The sequence below is a fragment of the Arachis ipaensis genome, chromosome B08, assembly GCF_000816755.2.
Source record: "Arachis ipaensis cultivar K30076 chromosome B08, Araip1.1, whole genome shotgun sequence".
In the NCBI taxonomy this organism is placed as follows: domain Eukaryota; kingdom Viridiplantae; phylum Streptophyta; class Magnoliopsida; order Fabales; family Fabaceae; genus Arachis; species Arachis ipaensis.
In genome coordinates, this window is record NC_029792.2 from 104,870,700 (window position 1) to 104,893,181 (window position 22,482).

General features: G+C 31.7%; 4 pseudogenes; 1 reads left to right on the top strand and 3 right to left on the bottom strand.

The window, feature by feature from the left end:
• LOC107611384 lies at positions 7,527-8,705 on the top strand (annotated as a pseudogene).
• LOC107612272 lies at positions 9,268-12,142 on the bottom strand (annotated as a pseudogene).
• Positions 12,583-17,449, bottom strand: LOC107612369 (annotated as a pseudogene).
• Positions 18,415-20,900, bottom strand: LOC107611383 (annotated as a pseudogene).

Consider the following 22,482-nt stretch of genomic DNA (forward strand, 5'->3'; position numbering starts at 1 on the left):
TTTCTAAATCCATCCCTGCATATTACAAAATTAGTGTAAGACCCGCACTATTCGCAAGTCAAATGTTAATTTATTGTAAAAATTTGTTGTTATGAATCTATTGATATTAATAGTTGTTACTTTTAAGTAGGAAAGAATCTCGTATATAAAAACCTAAAAAAATCCATTGTAAAGATTCATTCTCTCATTTAGGGAGGGTAAAAAATATTGATGTTTTCCAAGTTTATATTTGTGGATACCACTTAAATGATGATCTATTATGTTTTTGTGTTAAAGTATATTTTGTTGTACTATTTAACGTTATCCCCTCAAAAATAACTTAAATTTTAATACAAATAGTTTAAATTGATCTCACACAGACGATGAATACTTAAAAAAAAAAAAAAAAAGACAATTATATTATTAGACCCCAATTTAAATTACTCTGTTTATGATAAGTGTGTTATTAAGTGATGAGACAACATACAACTGAAAATAATTGTATTGTGTGTATAGTTTTAATATGGAAAAATATAAATAGATAATGAAAATATTAAATAATGTGAATAATGAATATTGGATATTTAATTTATTTGGTATGCAGATACTTATTCTAATATTAAGGTTTAGGAGGTAATTTGAGAATAGAGTATTTTTTATTTTATTGGGTCAATTTTAAAGTCTATTGTTCATATCTATTCTTAATATATAAAAGTAGATGGATAACTTTACCCACATTATTTTTAACACATCTTGCTCTTTCTACTAATACCATGTCAGTAACATCGCTTATTTGGTAAAATTTTAGAATCAACCACTAAATTTTTGCCAAATTAACTATTATTTTCAAATCAACAAAAAATATATAAAAAAAAAAACTAAAAAAATATTGAATTCATATCCCTATATTTATTATGTCTTACCGTTATAAATAATATAATAAATTTATAACCCCAATAATTAATTTATTAATTTCTATAAATAACTCATTAAATGTAATAAACATCTATATTACAAATGTTATAATAATATTATTAATCATAATAAATTTTAGGTTACAAATATTAAAATTTCATACTATTTGAACTATTTATATAAGTCTCTTATTACTATTACTTCAAATAATATCAAATTTAGCACAAGAAATTTATTTCCAAACTACACAACATCTCAAATTTACTAAATGGAATATCATTCTTTATCAAAGTTTGCATGGTTTATCTATGAAAAATATTAACACTCATAAATGAAGAGAAAGTGAGGAACCACTTTGCTTAGAAATGATTATATTAGATAAAAATGTACAAAACAAACATATTTATTGTATTTTTAAATTAAATTTACGAAAAAATATTTTAATTATTTTTATTTTTTATACTTTTTATATTATTTTATAATACTTTATATATAATTGTATTTTAATATCGTTAAAATATTTATTTTTTAATAACTTAAAAAAATAAATGTAATCAATTTTTTAATAACCAATACTTATTTTAGGTTCAGAATTCAATTAAAAGTTTCGATCAAAGTGTTACACCAACTTTTGTACTATTTGATGGCGAAGCAAAAAAATTATTGGGCACAACTGCTTTAAATCTAATGGCACTCCAAAAAAGTAATGACATTGAAGCACCACCCCAATTCAAAAATTTGTGCAATCTCACACTTATATTTGAAGTCAAAAGTAAATGATTTTAATCTCAAAGAAAGTTTTTAACAATACACTGTTGCTAAGACATTTGTTCCAACCAAAAATATTAAAAGCTCAACACCCATTACAACAAATAAAACAAGTAATACTCCAACAAAAATTACCAAGGTTGCGAGAACCGGACCGGTCAATAAACCGGTAAATGACTGGTTCACTAGTTTAGTGGTTCGATCGGGATTCAACCAATTCAATTAAATATTAAATAAAATTATTAAAAATTTAATGATTTCTAAATAAAAAAATTTTAATATGAAAATAATTTTTGAGTTATACCTCAACATAAAACTAAAAGGTGTTATACCTCAAGATTAGAGGTTAGTAGTTTTCTTAAAAATATTTACACTGGATACATTAAGATGCTCAATAAAAACACTAATAGAGATAATTTATTCATAATAATTAACACAAAGTTTCTCTATTATTTAGATGTAAATGGTACCAATAAAAATAAAAAAAATCTCCTAAACTACATTCTTAACAATTATCTCATTCTAGACATTTCCATCATATAACAATAGTGGCTTTATGCCAGTCACAGAGAACACAACACAATACAACATATAAGAAGATTAACAAAAGAAAAAATACGCAGTTTAATGCAGAAACATGTCCGCAAATGCTATGATTGATTGAATCGGGTGAGGGATTTGCCATGGCTTAATAAGCGGATCCGAATCCAAAATCTAAAAATCCAAATTACATACAACAATTAAGAATGACAGCAATTCAGAATCCAAAAGATTATATCAATTCATACAACATTTAAAATCCAAAATTATATTCAGTAAAATTCAATATAACAGAATTAAACTTATATGACAAAATTCAATATAGCAAAATTCAAAATCCAAGGTTTCAAAATTGAACTTATATCAAAATCAGAATTACAGAATGATTAATTCATATAATTAACAAAATAAAAAAATTGAAAAACAGAAGAACTCTGCATCAAGCCATCAATTCATATAATTAACAAAATAAAAAATTAACCAGCAACATCCTTTTTGTATTTCCAGCACAACCAAAAGAGCATAAATCAACAAAAGAATAATAGAATGAAGCTTATCAGTTTTCTTATCCGGGATTTCAACTGAAAACTCTTCTTTCAGCATCAAATCAGAGCTAGAACCAGTTGAAGAGCACAAGTATCTCAATTGTATACTGACACATTCATTCCCAACAAAGTACCATCAACAACTCATAATTAGAAGAATTAGAAAAAATTAGCAACCAACAACTCAGAAATCAGAATTAATATAACAAAACAAAACTCAGAAATCAGAATCAATATAACAAACCAAGTTTTTAAGTTTAACTAATTTCACTCAGCAACAAGCCAACAACTAGTAAATTAACTCAGAATTAGAAAAAAATAGCACAAAAATAACTCAGAAAATTACCAATAATTAACAAGAATTAACCCAGAAGTCAGAACAAAACAACAATCCAGCCCTGTTAACAACAATGAACAACGAAGAAAATTAACTTAGAAAACAACTAAATAACCCAGAAAAAAACAACCAACAATCAACATAATTAAATCCAGAAAAATAGCAATTAACTCCCAAAAATGAAAACTGAAGAAGCAGTAGAGGGATTGACGCTTACCAACGGGCAATGGTAACAGTGACTGAGCTACGAGAAAGAGAGAATAGAGACGAAGCAGAAAAATGCCGACGAAAAGCAAACGTGCGTGAGCGACAACGTTGAGTGAGAAGTCCACAACTGAGTTGAAGGTGGCTGCGATAGGGTTTCATGTTTGGAGACGACGACAAAAACAAAAAAATCTGCAACTCAGGGCCGACGACGACAACTAGCTTGACCTTCGAGAGGGCCGAGCAGACCTTCGAGAGGCTGTCACTGTCGGCGGCAACAGTGGCGGGGGCTGGCACGCGTTCTGGAGCTTGAAGGTAGCTGCGATAGGGTTTCGTGTTTGGAGAGAGAACTGAGAAGAGAGCTTCTCTGCCTCTTTGGTTTCTTTTTTTTTAATATATAAAGTAGCGAACCGGGAGGGTAAAAAATCTGTCCGGTTCATACGGTCTACCGATTAACCACCGGTTCATCCGATTTTTCTCCAGTTTTTTGCAGTTCGGTTTTTGGCATCAACCGGACCGGCCATATGACCAGTTTCCGGTTAATCTGGTCGAACCGACCGATCCGGTCCGGTTTTCAGAACAATGAAAATTACTTCTTTAAGACATCATTTTTATTTCTAATTTAAATTATTCATTAATTATAGAAACTAATTTTGCCAACACTAATATCATCAGACGAAAATCTCATATCCATCAAGAGATTAAGGAGAAAGAAAACCATGCAAATTCAAGATACATTCAGAAGTTCATCAACTAAAAGTTTAAAACAAATGTCAAAATCAAACCACTAAATAAAAATATCATTTTGTACAACTCCAACATCCAAATCTTTTGTACTACAAATTATTTTAAATAAAATATCTTTTAAATTTAACTTTAGTTTACATATATTTAATTTAATTCTACAAAATATAACAATTTTTAATATTTATTACATACTATTATTAATTTATCGCCTCGTGCATGGCGCGGGTCTCATCTATCTCTTAATATATAAAAGTAGATGGATAAGTTTACCCACATTACTTTTAAGACAAGTTTCTCCTCCTATTAATGCCATGTCAGCAATATCGCTTACTTGGTGACGGGAAAAAATCGTCGGTAAAGAATTTCACAAAAATAATCGCGTTACAAGTATAGCTCTAAACCGACAATTAAACCTCAATCAAATTTAATTTGTTTGTCACTTAAGCAAACCCAATAAAAATAAACCGAAGTATTTAAATCTCGGGTCGTCTCTCAAAGAATTGCAGCGAAGTGTACTTATAATTGGTTAGGGAAAAGTATATTTTTGGGTTTTGAAATAAGGAACAAGAAAGTTAAATAACAAGAAAATAAATTAATAACTAAGAAAGCTCTTAGCAAGGATTGATAATTAGAAGTCCTATCCTCATCATCCTCATCAATTGTGATGGTAATTGCCTTTTGCTTTCACTTAGTTAACCTCTAACAATGAAGGTAAGTCAAGTGAGTAAAATCAATATAGGTTCACAAGTCCTAATCAAAGACTAGATTTAGTGAAGCCTAAGCCAACTAGCAAGTCTCAATTACCAATCAACAAAAGACTTTTGATAACTCAAGAGTCTCTAAATAATCAATCCAAGTTAAGAACATGAAAATCTAAATTAAAATCCTCCCAAGCATTTTATCAAACACTTGGAAGGCATAAAATAAAAGCATAGAAAAGTAATAAGAGAATATTAAATCTAAACAACTAATTACAAGGAATCAATAACAACAAATGAAAGGAGAAGCAATAAACATAAAATACCTCAAATTGCATTAAAAGGAAAATTGAATCTAACATGAAGAATTCATAAACTAAATTGGCAAAATAAGGAAATCACAAAGGAAAAAGATAACTAAAGTACTAGAATAATAGAATGTAGAAGATAAACTAAATTAAAAAAAAATGAAAATCTGAATTAGAGAAGAAATAAACCTAAGACCTAAAACCTAGAGAGATGAGAGGCCCCTCTCTCTAGAAAACTACATCTAAAACCTAACTAAAGTGAATGAAAGTGTGAATGAATGATTTTCTCCCATCCAGCTCCACTCTGCAGCCTTTGATCCGTATTTTCGGGCTTGAAACTGGGCCAAAAACAGCCCAGAAATTGCCTTCAGCATTTTCTGATATGTGCAGCACGTGGCTCTGTCACGCGTACGCGTCGCCCACGCGTTCGCGTCGCTGAACTTTCGCAAGGTCACGCATATGCGTCATCCACGCGTACGCATCACCTAAATGCATGGAAACTATGGTAAATTGCATATCATTTTGAAGCCTCGGATGTTAGCTTTCCAACGCAACTGGAACCGCCTCATTCGGACCTCTGTAGCTCAAGTTATGATCGATTTAGTACGAAGAGGTCAGGCTTGAGAGCTTAGCAATTCCTTCAATTTCTTGTATTCCTTCCACTTTTGCATGCTTCCTTTCCATCCTCTAAGCCATTCCTGCCCTATAAACTCTTAAAACACTTAACAAACATATCACGGCATCAAATGCTAATAAGAAAGGATTAAAATTAGCAAATTTAAGGCCAAAGAAGCATGTTTTCAATCATAGCACAAAATTAGGAAGGAAAATGTAAAACATACGAATTATATGAATAAGTGTGAGTTTAGTGGATAAAATTCCCTAAATTAAGCACAAGATAAATCCTAAAAATGGAGTTTATCACTTGGCAAAAGTTTAGAATCAATCACTCAATTTTTGCCAAATCAACTATTATTTCCAAATCAGAAAAAAGTAAAATAAAATAACAAAAGAAACTAAAAAATATTAATTTTGTCCAACCAAATTTGTAAACTGTAAAGATATTGAATCCATATCCTTATATTTATTATATCTCTTACCGTTATAAACAATACAATAAATTTATAACCCCAATAATTAATTTTTATAAATAACTCATTAAATGTAATAAACACCTATATTACAAATGTCATAATAATATTATTAATCATAAGAAATTTTACGTTACAAATATTCAAATTTCAAACTATTTGACCTACTTATATAAGTTTCTTATCACTATTCCTTTAAATAATATCAAATTTAGAACAAAAATTTATTTTCGAACTGCACAACATCTCAAACTTACTCAATGGAGCATCATTCTTTGGATAATATCACCAAACAAATAGATAATTAGTTTATCAAAGTTTGCGTAGTTCGTCTATGAAAAACATTAACACACACAAATGAAGAGGAGTCTCTTTGCTTAGAAATGAATATATTAGATGAAAATGAGACAACTATATTTGTAGCACATATAATCAAACACTACAATATCCAACAATAAGGTAACTCTATATATACTTTTCATAATCTCATCTATCAATTATTAATTATTAACCCAATATTTATTTCAGATCAAAGTGCTACAACAATTTTTGTTGGGCACAATTGCTTTAAATCTAATGACACTTTAGAAAAATAATGACATTGAAGAACCACCCCAATTGAAAAATTTGTGCAACCTCACATTTATATTTGAAGTCAAAGTAAATGATTTTAATCTCAAAAAAAGTTGTCAACAATACACTGTTACTAAGACATTTGTTCCAACCAAAACACTGAACCTCAACACCTATTACAATAAATAAAACAGGTAATACTAAAAAAAAAATCACTTATTCAAGACATCATTTTTATTTCTAATTTAAATTATTCATTAATTATAAGAACCAACTTTGCCAACACTAATATCATCAGACGAAGATCACATACCTATCAAGAGGAGAAAGAAAACCATACAAATTCAAGACACATCTTCAGAAGAAGAACATCATGCAAAAATGAAACAAACAACACAATAGAAAGTGCATACAACTCAATAATTCATAAAGAACATGCTTTCACAAGAACCTACGATAGAAAAAAGAAAGCAACAACTCTAAAAATAACCAATAAAGAAAAGCACCACATAAGAAGTCTAAGTCCATCAACTAAAACAAATGCAAAATCAAACCATCAAATAAAAATGTCACTTTGTACAATTCCAACATCCAAATCTTTTGTACTATAAATTATTTTAAATAAAACACCTTTCAAATTTAACTTTAATTTACACATATTTAATTTAATTCTACAAAATATAACAATTTTTAATATTTATTATATACTATCATTAATTTACCATTCCGCGCATCGCGCGAGTCTCATTCTAGTTACTACAAAGGCCGGGAGACAAAAACAGTTCTTTGCATTGCATTTTCCCTTTTGCCATCAGTAATTAATGGCACTTACTACACTCAACATTCTCCTTAAATGTATGATCAGTAAATCCCTCGCCATGTGTCATCTATTGAATGTCCGGTCAACCTTTTAGCCATGCTTAGCCACCTATTGTTGAGTCACCAGAGACCTCACCTTACTTGAATACTAGTTATTGTCCATGTAAATTATTAAAAAGGTAAAAAATAAAATTTATTCTTGATCTAAAACTACTTATATTAAACCAATATTTTGATTGATAAATATATACTTTAGCAAAGAATTTTAATAGAAGTTTGTGTTGTTTCTAATTTATCTATTTTATTTTGAATTGGTGACAAACAGATTTTTTAATTATTCCATCATCGTTTCTACTGAAGAAAACAATTCCTTGCTAAGCAAGGATCAAAATCCAAACTCTTGGTATCTTTGCATTGTGTCACAAGTTGAACAAGTGAAATGTATTTTAAGATTGTTGTCAGTGTGGCTATATATAGTCTTCCCCTGTGCTATCTTCATACAACTATAAGTACTTTCTTTGTTTGTCGAGAAAGGCGCTATGATGGACAGAAGGTTCCTGAATTTTAAATCCCTCCGGCCAACATGACCGCATTCGATAAGTACAAAAATGTTTATTTTGCTGTTTGACATTCTCATAGTACCATTATATGTGAAATTGATGAAAAGAGATCCAAAACATCTTAGCAAGTTTAAAAAGAATTGGCATTGGCTTGGACATTGCAATAGTAGATAGTTGTTGGATTTGTTGAGAGAAAGAGACTTGAACTTGCTAGTCAAAACAATAGTGAAGAGACAAGTTCTTTGAGTATATTTTGGCAAACACCGCAATATCTGCTCATGGAGTCGCATAGGCTTTTGTATACGTTGCACAAATAGAGTTTTCTTATCACAAACACCTGATGGATTTCAAAGTATAGGGATACGGTTGTTGATGTCTTCTTCAACAGTTGGTAGTAATGTTGCCAACATTGTCTTAACAATAGTAATGAAGATTACTTCAGAACATGGACAACCTGGTTGGATTTCACCAAATCTAAACGAGGGTCATTTGGACATGTTTTTCTTCTTGTGTACTTTTTTCACATCCATTAACTTGATTGTATATATTATATGTGCTAGAAAATATAAGAAAACAACATGGGAGAAAAGAGAAGCAAACAATGAGGAAGTTGTAATTTAGGTTGAGATTAGAGTAACAAATTTTTTTTAAGTTATTGGTAGAATAACATGTGAATTAGTTAGGCAAGAAAATATAGCAATGTGCCATGAGACTTCAGCGCTTGTTTACTAGTTTCTTTCTTATAAATAAAAATATGCCCAAGAAAAATGGGGGTAAAAATACCTCAAGGGCCATCTCATTGTAGAGGCAAAAATGTAAGAAGAAAAATGCAACATACCAATATGCCTATTTTAGCACTTTGAACTAATTCTTGTGAATTGATGGAAACATTGTTAACATAGTTAATTTGCACATTTGAAAAAGTTTAAGTAATTAACTTCTTCACTTTAACTTAAGAAGCTTCTTCATTTAAGATTGACTATAGAAAAATAAGGTCTCACAATATTGATATTCTATAAATTTTCAAACATTTAAAAATAGAAATATAAATATGTTTGAAATATGCTAACAATAAAGAAGTGACAATCTATTTATTACATGTTCTGCACAGAACTAACTATATGTATTGTGTGCTGCACACATTTTTTCATAATTAAAGCACAAAAACATGTAAACCCTTTTATGAATGATTTCAATGAAACTAACAAAAAATTCTATGTCACTCTTAGAAGCTATTTAAAGGAATGAGGATTGCATTGAAGATTTAATTATTTTGCAATCTTGGCAGTCAGTTCTCTTACCAACTTAGCAGCTACTATGACATTCATACTGTCAACTGTATCACGTTGCAGATTGAACTCGACCACGTCTGTGGTAACAATGTCACCTTGAAGGTTATGTAGGATGTTGAGAACATCGCAGAAAGAGAGACCTCTCAGTTTGATGTAAGACATTCCAGGAGCAAAAGCAGGATCAAGACAATCCACATCTATTGAGATGTACACCTTTCACACATTCACCAAGTTTCTACAAAATGATAATAGTTTTCAAAACCAAGGAACCACAAATTGCAAAATATCTTGTACAGTTTTTGATGAATAATGTCATTTTGTAGCTTGGAATTCGAAAACATCCATTTGATACAGAAATCCAAAGAAGTTCATTCAATCAACAGTAGTAATCATTTTATGGTAAGGTCTAGAAACACTGCATAAAATATAGTGTATAGTTGTGTGTCTATGTGTGTAAAGTTTTAAGGGGAAAAGAAATAAGAGAAATAAAGGTGGAGAGAGAGAGAGAGAGAGAGAGAGAGAGAGAGAGAGAAGGTTTTCTAAACATTCACGATCTCTTGAAAAAATATTCGCATTTCATATTGCTCAATCCTGAATTTTTTGCCCCTTTCGCGCCCTTCTATTATTATTGATCTTATACCAACCTGAAATAAATTGAGGAATGTATTGCTAAGAATACATGATACATGATGAAAACCATGGAAGAAAATTGAAAATTCACCACCATGGTAAAGAAAAATCAGCCATTAAAATATCATGAAGAAATTAAGTTAGCGACAAAAACAAATTAACAAAATTAGTCTGATGAAGACAGTCGATATAAGTGCTTAAATGAGAAGACAAAAATACGATATGATCATAGAGAATAACAATAAATTATATTTTGGAAATGCATAATCAACTTATAATGTTTGGATACAAATGCTATAAAAATATAGAGTTAAAAGATAAAAACAAATAATTTCCTGCAAGAGTCGCCTAGCATAACCACCCTCCATGATTCGAACAAAAGAAGCAGCATGTGAATACTGAATACTTGTTTCCTTCAAAGCAATGATAGATATCAAGATGTGCATCAAGATAAAGAATATCAACTGGTCCTCCAAGTTTTTCAGAGACGGCTCGAACAACAGGATATGATATTGAGTGATTGCCATCTAAAACTAAGGGTCGTAATGGAGCCTAGAAGAAGGTAGAAAACATGAGAATCAAGCTTCATCTAGTTCATACAACATGATAACTTGTGATAGTAGATCTGATTCTACAAAGCATAATTATTTATTGTTCCAATCTAAGTGAAGTTAGGGGCCACCAAGGAGTTGATCTCATAAATCATGTAAATGGATCCTTCCCTACTTGTGTTCACCTATGTTAGATGATTCATTTTTTCCCTTGATGACAATAATTTTCCAATATGAATGCCATAGTTTAAGACTTATAAGCTAACAGCATGGCAGTTACTTCTGGATTCATACATGAATAGCCCCAGTGAAGTAATTGCAGGGAAAAAAATAGCAAGCATCAATTAGCCTAAATTGCATTCACATTTTACAATTTGGTTAATCAACAAATTTCAATGTGAAATCCTGATGTAAAACAAGTGAGGAAAATCTCTCATTGGATTAAACAAAAAACAAAAGAAAAGGCTCAAGTGCATGTTATACTAAGTTTAAGTTTATTAAATAAGAAAAAAAAATATAATACTGTGATTGTGTTTAGAGCAGAACTTCACAGATCAGTACGTTACCTCTTCCATCACTAGCTTGACAGATTCATTGATGACATTCATCAATCTATCATCATTTACTCCACAGTCTCGGATTTCTCGGATAGGGACATCACCAACGTCAGTAAGCACTTGTGGATCCTCTAATTCCTTTCCTGCAAAGCCAGAACCAAGCCATCACAAGCTCATCATTATCAAACAAAATTTCAGCAAGAAGTGTGAAGGCACTGAGCAGAATGAAAGTGAGTCATATCCCATTAAGAAAATTACTTACAATGACCATTTTAGGTAAGGAATTGTAGAAATGAAGGTTACATTCATGGCGTAAAGAACCAAAAGAAGAGGGAAATCATATATGCCTATGTTGATTGGGAATTCTGAATCCTAACAACATAAAATGTCCAATTTAACAACCTAAGAAATAATATCAACAATTACAAAGTTAAAGGAGAGGTTTGCATTCTTGAGTATTTCTACTACCAAGATTTCATGCAAAAAAAGATTTACAATTTGAAGATGCATTTATGATGCAAAATTTAGGCTGGGCGAAAGAAAACCCTTCTAGAAGACTTCTATCATCTGTGAAAAAACCAACACTTACCTCCTTCGGTTGAAGAGTTTGTGCTACCACACCAAATGGCTTCCCTAATGCGAGGAGGTGCAAATGCAGGCCTTTGAAGGAATGACGAATTATGTCCCAAAGGAACTCCAAGAAGAGATGGACATGCTATAGCCCCTCCTAGAGCACGCATGAGTTCTCCCTGGAGAAGAAGCAAAGCAACTTTCTATTTAAATTACCTTCTTGTAAAGCTTATAATGAAAATCACCTATGTAAAACATAGCATCATGTAACAAAAAGACAACACTGAAAATCACAGATAAAAGTAAAGATGGCATGCCTTAAGCTTTGCTCTTTCGCGAATAAGTATAAGGCAAGCTTCTATCACACGGTTTTAACCTTTCTCTAGCATGGAAGTAGATACATTTGAAGCATTTAGTCTCTGCAAGTAACGGATGCCTTTACGTGCTATATTTGACATGCTGCATTGAAATCCCAAAACAATGGATATTTATAATTAGAGGCCAGAAAATTCTATCCATAAAGATAATGATCTGAGTTTGCTGACATAAAGAAAGAGCATGGCTGAAATTTCCCTTACTTTTTAAGAATGTAGTCAAAACTATTATCACTTACATGAACTTGGTAGATGACAAACTTCAGTACACACAACTCTTTTGACATAAACCATAGGAATAATCAACAATAAACATGAATCACATAGAAAGCTAAAATTAAGATGTCAAGAACATATGTAGGCATTATCAACAACAACATCAAGAATGGTTTAAGATCACAGGAAAAGAAAAACAAAACATAACAACATAGTCCAATAAAAAAGCTAAAGTGATTAATCCAACGAATTACTATACATGTACTATGCATCAGACTCGACACATTATGTGTTTTAGTACATTTTAGCCCATCAAAAACAGTGCAGCAAAGCTTCATGAAGAGGCTGAAGCAACATGAACGTACATGCAATGTCACTGCCATGATGATGCTTGAATTATAGACGTAAGAGATGGATGAAGACGAGCCCTTTTATTGAGCGTGGTTCACTTCTTCCATCAGCATATTCTTCCCCTAGCGACCACCTCGACCGCAAATCATACTGAAATGAATCACAGTTGAAAGAATCAGTGACTGATAAAACAATCATAAAATGTAGTAACAGATAAAATTTCTGACACTTTCAATGTTAACTTGTTACTATTACCTCATTAACATCTACGAGGTTCATTTAAATACAGTCTAGATCCTTACATTTGCTTAGTAGGACAAAGAATGAATTAAACATAGAATATAATAAGATAAAGGCAGCGAAAGCAACTCAAATTTGCAATCCATGAGAGCAGATAAACAGATCACTAAGAAATAAATTCAACATTTTATATGAGCTGGGTTACAATAATTGATCATGTTGATTCTGCAAAATACCATTAACTATAATCTTTCCCCCTAAATGAATCATAGCATCCAAATCCATTGAGTCATGATAGGAAAGCAAATTGTTTAGATAAGAAATACACCACGAAGTTTTCTGATTCTTCTGCAGGTGGAGGAGGGTCATATCTTCCCATGCGAAAGTGCTTAATGCCAGTCCAAGCTACCATTACTGTAAAATCCGAGAGATTAGTAAATAATTAGCGAATAAATTAACTATTAATAAAGAAAATTATAAAATGAAATTTTGAAGTTTAACATGATAGAGAAAATTAAAACGAGAATTTTGACACTAATTTCAAAGAATTTGGTCCAAGATTGGGCCGAATCGATTGAACCGAGCCCGCAATGGGCCCAAGGCCCAACCTATCAGCCCAACCACATATAAGAAGAGCCAATTCTCTTCTTCCCTTCAGCCAAGAACGCTGAAGCAATGCATGGTGAGGGAAAAGAAAGACAAACCCTAACACCATAAATCAAACCTCTATAACTTCTCGCTTCGAGCTCCGATTGTCGCACCGTTTACGGCCACGCGACCACCGCATCGAGTTCTACGAATCTATCGAAACAATTTCATAGGTAAGCCACACTCTCACTCCAGTTTCTCGACCCCTTGAATTTCGAAATTCAAGAGTATCCATGTTGAGATTTCGTTGATTTTGGTACTCTAGGTTTGATTTAGCTTGCGGGGCTTGCTGGGCTTGGTTCGTTTAGTCTGCGAGTACGGTAAGGATCATTAACCCTAGTCAATTCATTGAATTAGTGTATGGGTATTGAATTTTGTATATGGATATGTGAATTTAGGTATATATATAGTAAGTCGATATATGTTAATGTTGTTGATGTAAAATGATGAAATTAGGTTGAAATTGTGTAATAAAGAAGTATGGTTAAAGGTGGTGTGATATTAACAATTTAGTGCGGTGTTGGTGTGCTTTGATATATTGTAGAGTTGATTGTTGGTATAGAAGTTTGGTTTTGAGTTTGGTTTTAATGAAAATTGAGGGTTTGAAGGTTTTTATGTAAAAACTAATTTTTGGCCGAACTTTTGCGAGCCAAAACTTAGCTTCTAGATCACCAAATTATTTTAAATTTATTTCATGTGAAAATTGGGTCATTGAAGTTTACATCGTTTGAAGAACGGATGAAAAATATTTTAACACGAAAACGTTATGCACGTCGGAAGTTTAGAGTGCAAAGCTGAAAATTCTGCAGCATTGCTATTCTGCATAACTTGCGTACGTAACCATTGCACGCGACGCAACCAACCTATTCGGGTTTGGTACCTCGTGTACGCGAGCAGGGTACTTGCGTACGCGAGCATAGAAAATTGTACACCCACGCGTACGCGTGACCTTTCAGAAATGCACTCCCACGCGTGACCCCTGTTTCAGCAAAGTAAATTTTGTGTTTCTAAACCAATCTTCTAACCTTCAAAAACTTTATAACCCTCATTTAAAGCCTGGTAGTTGGTTTTTAGGCTGTAGAGTGTGAGTAAACTTATTGGAGGAATTAGTTTGATGTTGAGGGAGATTGTAAAGTGGTGATTTGTTATTGAAGAACGCTAGAAATATTGAATGTAAGAATAATGATAAATTATTAAGATTGAACGAATGTATGTTTGAAATACCTAGGTAGTAGCAAGGATGGTGGTTCGTCCCGCTTGCTCCAGGTCAATACTTGAGCTTTGATAATAATGAAGATTGATTAAGACTGAATGAATATATGTTTTGGATACCTGGGCAGTAGCAAGGATTGTGCCTCATCCTGCTTGCTCCAGGTCAATAATATTGATGCCTGGGTAGTAGCAATAGTAGTGGATCATTCCACTTGCTCCAGGTTGAGCTTCTAAACACCCGTCTGGGTAGTAGCTACAGTAGTGGTTATTCCACTGGCTCTGGGTTAAACGGGTAGTAGCAAGGGGGTTGTAGCTCAAACCCACTTGCTCTAAATGGGTGTTTCAGTCCATGGTTATCTACCAGGACGTGTCGGGTTGGCTATATAACCAACAGATGATATCATCAGCCATAGGACAGGCATACATCACATGTATTTTGTTTGTTTTTTTTGCTATGCATTATTTGGGAATGCCTAACTGAATATATTATGTTATTTGTTATATTAGCTACTTGCATTACTTGTCTCCTACCTACGCTTGCAATTGTCTGTTTTTCTGTCTTTGCAAACTCACTGGAAATGAAGGAATGGAGGAATGATGGATAGGTTTAGTGTTAAGACTAAGTTTAAGCTAGGTTTAGAATTCCCTAGATGACCACCTTTTTTATGGTTTTGTTTTAGTGCCTTAAGCTTTATACTCTGAGTGTTAGCGTTCCAGGATTGCCTCTGGCATTCCCATGACCTTATATCTTATGTGTGTGGCACCTTTACCATGCTGGGAAGCTCCGATTCTCATTCCATACTGTGTTGTTTTTCAGCAGGTCGAGAGGCACCTCGATAGGCGTCTAGAGTTTCTGCGGCGATGTGGTTTACTTTGGGCTTTTCTTTTTGACTAGGGTTTATGTATTCTCATTTTGGGACTTGGGGCTATATATATATATTCTCCGGCCAGCCTTGGCTTCGCAGGCTGAGTTAGGAGCTTGTTATTTTGTACCATTGATCCTTTACTCTTATCTTTTGTATAACTATGTTAGTGAACTTTAGATTTCTTCGTACGCAAGTAACCACGTTTTCTGAGTGTTGCGCTTTTTATTTTGCGATTTTGTTTTATCTATTTTTCAAGGCTCTTCGTATACTGTATTCTTTCCAATATTATTATGTGTATATTTTATTTTTAGAGGTCGTAATACCATATCACCTCTGTTTTACGGCTTAAGCATAAAGCTCTGTGTGGTCACCTGTTCAAGAAAAAGCTTAAAATAAATAAATTAAGGCTATATTTCATGCATCAACAAAAGATAACAACCTAATTTGCTTTCTTGAGAACTTTGACTACTTACAACTAATAGCAACTCAAAAACTATATTATTACCGTTGTCAGTACAAAGTCGGGGAGGAGGGCATACAAGCTGCAAGCCATTCTTATTCATAACCATATCAAGCCGAGATTGAACATAATGATTTGATGCAATGCCACCAGAGATAACATGCAATAGATGAAATAAAATAGAAAGTCATTTAGATTTTTTGATGTAAAATAAATAGAAAAGAAAAGATTGATGTCATTTGAAAGAAAGAAACTACTCAGACTTCAAACTACCAGGTGTCTTATAAAAGGTTTCATCTTCAATGCCCACTGGATTGTACGTTCACACCTTTCCTCAAGATGTAACACTGTAATTCGCTGACCACATGTAAAAATAAGACATCAATTAGACACAAATTAAAGATGATCAAGATAGAGCAGATGCAGTAATTTTAACTAAGTCATTATCTAGACCTGATACGGAAGACAAGTCTTGCATGACATAATGTACAAAACCTACAAAAACATAACTAACCTGAAAAGCAGCAGCAATATCATCCCGAGCCAATCAATCTTCCTTACTTGCAGAAGAAATAGGGATCTTGGCATCACTGCAAAAAAAGCCCATAGCCCATATCCTCATATGTACGTAATAATAAATTGAAAGATGTTTGCATAATTTATCACTACTACACAAGAATACTTTTTGCAACATGCAATATCACTGTTTTATTATCTGATTACATGGAACTAACACTAACAGAATGTGGAAATCAATCTTTTATTTATTTATTTATTGATAAAAGAAGAATATCAGCAAGGCAAAGAGAAAATACACAAGTATATGGGAGAACAGGAGATCCTCCTTACATGAGCAAAGCCAAACAAAAGTAAAGCTATAAAGGATAGATTATTCAGCTTCTATTAGGTTTATGAGTTATGACCTAGCTCCACCCATTATTTTTATCAAAAAAAAAATATAATAAAAATAGCAAAAATACTTACGTACATCTTTTTGGATTCGATTGCCAACCTTGGGTTTTTAGACCAGCATAGGAGAAGTTGCAATCTTTGTGCTGCTTCATTGGAACCTAAATTAGAAATAGGAGTGAACTTAGAATCTACACTAGAAGTATAACAACCACCATAGTCATGTTAGATGGAAAAATCAAGAAGGGTAGGATATAATATTCTAAGAATACTTACTAAAAAGCTTAAAGATTTGGCATTCTCCTCCTTAGCAAGCTCATCTATAGCAGGACCACCGCTTCTCTTCAAATTCAGTCCAAGCCATTTGGCTGTCTTGTCATATGCTTCACCAATTGCATCATCTATTGTTGTTCAAAGTTGCACATATTGTCCAAGATCATGAGCTAGAATGAGCAGATTATGTCCCCCTACAGAATAGTATATTGCCATCATCATCATCATCAAAGATAGCCACATGTAATAGTCAGCAGTGACACCATCAAATCATATGTTTGTTATGAGTATGAATGATTTAAAAATATTTTGTATTATTGATTATTCTAATTATAAAAGACATTAAAATCTATCAAAAATTAAAAATAAATAAAAAAGGATGGAAAGAATGACCAAGATGTTAACAAAGGATGTAAGCTAAATAAAAATTGAACTAAAAAGAAAACTCAAGAATATTATGAGAAAATTGGATAAATCAAAGGAAATACATGGTAAGCCTTAACCCTATCCTTAACCTCACGCATATGGTAATGAGTTAATGATTATATGCTCATTGTATTTAGCGAAGCATTAAAGTTCTAAATAGGAAAAAAAAATCACTTTAATAACAACAATTTCTTACCTTATTCATCTTCTAATCAACAATTATTTTCACTATTGCTATCTCTTCGGAGATTATGCTATCAATTGATGAATTGTAATATTTGCGAAAGGCAACGACAGTGACTGTTTAGAAGTAGAAAGCTCGTGCCCCACTTCCTGCATTGATGGTCTTGACTTTGGATTAGAACACAAGCATGTTAATACCAGTGTTACTATATGAACTATATCTTGAGTTTCTTTTTGACTTAACGGTAAACGGATGTGTAGATCCAAGAGATCTTTTATCACTATGTTTTTGTTAGAAGAGTCATCTAGCAAAGATGAGATTAACTCTCTTGGGTGCCTTCTCATTAAAGTTTCCAATGCCACCACTCCAAAACTATAGACGTCACACTTTTTTGTCACAATCATTGTATAAGCCAACTCTGCACAATGAATATAGAATAATCTCAATGAAATTAATTTCATATATTCAAGAATTGATAAATTTATTTACTAAAAGCATCAAAAGATTTTTTAAGAAAACTTCACCTGGTGCAAGGTGGGATGTTCCAACTTGTAATATCTAATTTGAAGAATTAGGATCCAAAGTCTGAGACAACAGCATGCAACTCTGAGTTCAACAAAATGTTGTTGCTTGTTACATCTTTGTGAACTATTGGTAGAAAACAATCATGATGCATGTAAGACAATGCATTAGCTGTTCCTCTAATGATATCCACCCTCTTGATCCAACGTATCTCTTTAGCTTCTTCATCATCCATGTTCAACGCATAAAATAAGCTTCCTCTTTCCATGTATTTGTATACCAAAAACTTGCACCAATGGTGGATACAAAATCTATAGAGCTTGACAATGTTTCTATGACGGGTTTGTGACAACATCTTTATCTCGTTTCGGAAGCTCTTGTCAAAAGATGGATTTTGTGACTCCCTTCGGTGAAGTTTCTTCAATGCAACAATTTTGCCATTTAGAAGCTGTGCTCTGTACACACAGCCATAAGTACCAGTTCATATGCAATATCTGATATAAAAGTCCTGTGTTGCTTCGATGATGTCTTCAAATGCAATTTTACCATCATAGTTCCATGTGGAAAACAAGTCTCCATTCTTTTCTGAAATGGGTTCAACCTTAACCTTCTTGGTGCATCGAATAAAACAAAATATACTTACAAAAATGACAAGGAGGAAGAAACAACTGATAGGAAGAGCAATTATACCTAGGTGCCTTGGTTTTTTGGGTATTTTAATATTGAACGGAAGTGTTGACAGACATTGGAGTATTACCAATAATTGATTTTGCATAAAAAATCTTGTAGCCTTTGGACACTCAAAAAAGTTGAATGACAAATTTATATGAGATATGGTTACAAGTTCTATAGGTAAACTCCCTGTGAGATTATTTTAGTTAAGATCCAAACTTGATAAAAAAAAGATTTTGTCCTAGGAATATAAGGACCATCTTTAATGGACAAAAAGGGTACACTACGACTAAGAATATTGTGGCTCATGTCAAGTTTCTTAATATAACCGATTTTTGAGGGAATTATTACTCAAGTCAACTTTCCTAAAACTGATACAGTTTAGCATGGGAGATGGGATCAATCTGTCTAATTTGTTATTAGATAAATTTACATCGCAAAGAGAATAAAAAATTCCTATCTCTAATGGTATGTTTCCACCCAATTGATTGTTAGAAAGATGGAGTGAAGTCAAGCTCGTGAACTGAAATAGTTTAGGTGTATAACACCAGATATCATATTATGAGAAAGATTCAAGATGCGCAGGTTGATCAAATTCTGACATTCTGCAGGAATGGAACCATTTATTTGATTGAATTCTATGTATAACTCTTGTAAAGACACTAATGCTCCTATTTCAAGAGGGATTTGACCACAAAGAGAGTTAGCTGAAAGATTTAGAACCTGTAATTGTTCTAAATTTTGTAACTCTCCTAGTATATGTCCTTCAATTTGATTTGACGTAAGCTTGAGATATGTCAAATTCTTTAATCATGCCAAGGTAAATGGAATTGACCTGTTGAGTGAATTGTATGAAAGAGACAATAATGCAAGTTAACTCAAATTTCCTATTTGTAGCGGTATGAGACTCTCAATTTGATTTGAATTTAAGACGAGATATATCAAGTTCTTTAATTGACCCAAAGCAGAAGGAATTGTGCCTGTGAGTGAATTATTTGCAAGAGACAATACTTTTAACATGTTAAAAAGTTGAAACGGTATAAAACCTCTAATTTGGTTGGAATCAATGATGAGAAAAGTCAAATTCTTTAATTGATGAAGGAATTGAGCATATCAACAAATTATCACTAAGCTATAGTCGTCTTAAGCTGTAGTATCACACCATAAAATTTAAAAACTAAAAAAATACTAATTGAATTACGTCCCAGTAATTAGTAAAGATAGCTATAATAAGATATAACCACTTAATAGTGATCAAATCCTCATATATCTCGAAAAATCTTTACTCTTGCAAATTGAAAAATAACTACTGGTAGCTGCTACTCACCCGCTGCCACAAAACCTTGATCCGATCCACCATCTCTCCAAGAACAGCAACATTAAACTTTAAGCTGCAAAGAAAATGCAAATTATTTAGAATATAAAAAATTGTTTATATAAACATATTAAGTTCTAAGTAAGGGTTTGTCATCCTTCACATATTTCTTCTCGCCTTCTACACCGGTCATAACTCCAGCAACGTCTAAAATAAATATCAAATAGAATATTGTGCATAAATCACCCGTCTTAGTGATATTTTGTCGTAAAAACAAAAGAAAAATCAACTTATATACTTGTTATGAACCATATACTTACCAACCTATAACCTAAAAGGGACCAGCTTAATACTATTTAACGGTTTTGCATCACAAAAAGAGGGTACGACAGTAATCCTTGCTTGAAAAAATAATCGAAAATGATGTGATGTTGTGCGGTACAACCCGCAGTTGTTACTAACTCCAAAGTATGAAAAACATACACAGTTTTCTCCGATATCAATGATTCGAGCACAGATATCAGATCCTTACCTACAAAAATATGCATAGCTGTTTTCTAGTTTTTCACAAAGCAAAATATTTTATTATTCACTCTCTACACATAGTAAGAATAAAGTCCAATTAAATAAACAAATAAAATTTACATAAAATATTTTTTTAACAAAAATAACTGAATAAATTAAAAAATTGATATTACGTTCAATTAATTAGAATGTTTATTTTATTAAATTCTACCTAAAGTGATATTGCTAGTGACTATGTAAAGTAAAAATAAACTCAATATTCAAAAGCAAAAAAAAATAATAATAACACAAAAAAACAACAAATTGAATCAAAATTAAAAACTATACATCTCGAAACAAAAAAAGACTAACATAGCAGGGTACAACTATTTTAAATCACGTAAGGGTGAACATTAGGGAGATGACTACCAAGACTAAGGTACATTTTGAAAGTAATCGTGGACAACTCAATGAAAAGGAAATTTTAAATTTAATGAGCGTTGTTATTCAAATAAGGACCTCAACTATAAATAAAATCAAACCTCATTTCAGCATATTTCATTGGTCTATATTGTGTACAAGACCAAAAATAACACAAGCTGGAAAAAAGAGGTCACATAAATGAAATTGAGAAAAAATTAAACTAATCTATCATACCTAAATGTCTAACTAATTTAAGTGTATGACCACTATATAATAAATACATGTGAAGTTTAAGAATAACCATATCCAAGTTAACTCTACTTTCAATAATCTATTTTTAATATATAAAAGTAGATGGATAAGTTTACTCACATTACTTTTAAGACATTTTTCTCCTCCTACTAATGTCATGTCAGCAACATTGCTTACTTGCCAATACTTTAGAATCAACCACTTAATTTTTGCCAAATCAACTATTATTTCCAAATCAACAAAAAAAAAATATACAAAAAATATTAAAAAATACCGGTAAAAATATATGGAACCTACAATAATTAGATATTAATAGTCTAACCAATAACCTACAAAAACATTAAATCTATATCCATATATTTATTATATCTTACCGTTATAAATAATACAATAAATTTATAATCCCAATAATTAATTTATTAATTTCTAGAAATAACCCATTAAATATAATAAACACCCATATTACAAATGTCATAATAATATTATTAATCATAATAAATTTTATGTTACAAATATTCGAATTCCATACTATTTGAACTACTTCTATAAGTCTCTTATCACTATTTCTTCAAATAACATTAAATTTAGCACAAAAAATTTATTTTTGAACTACACAATATCTCAAACTTACTCAATAGAGATTCATTCTTTGGACAATATCACCAAACAAGAAGACAATTGGTTTATCAAAGTTCGCGTGGTTCGTCTATGAGAAACATTAACACCCACAAATTAAAAGGAGCCTCTTTGCTTAGAAATAATTATATTAGATGAAAATATACAAAATAAATATATTTATTGTATTTTAAAATTGATTATATTAGATGAAAAAGTACAAAACAAACATATTTATTGTATTTTTAAATTGAATTTACGAAAAAATACTTTAATTATTTTTGCTTCTTATACTTTTTATATTGTTTTATAATACTTTATATATAATTGTATTTT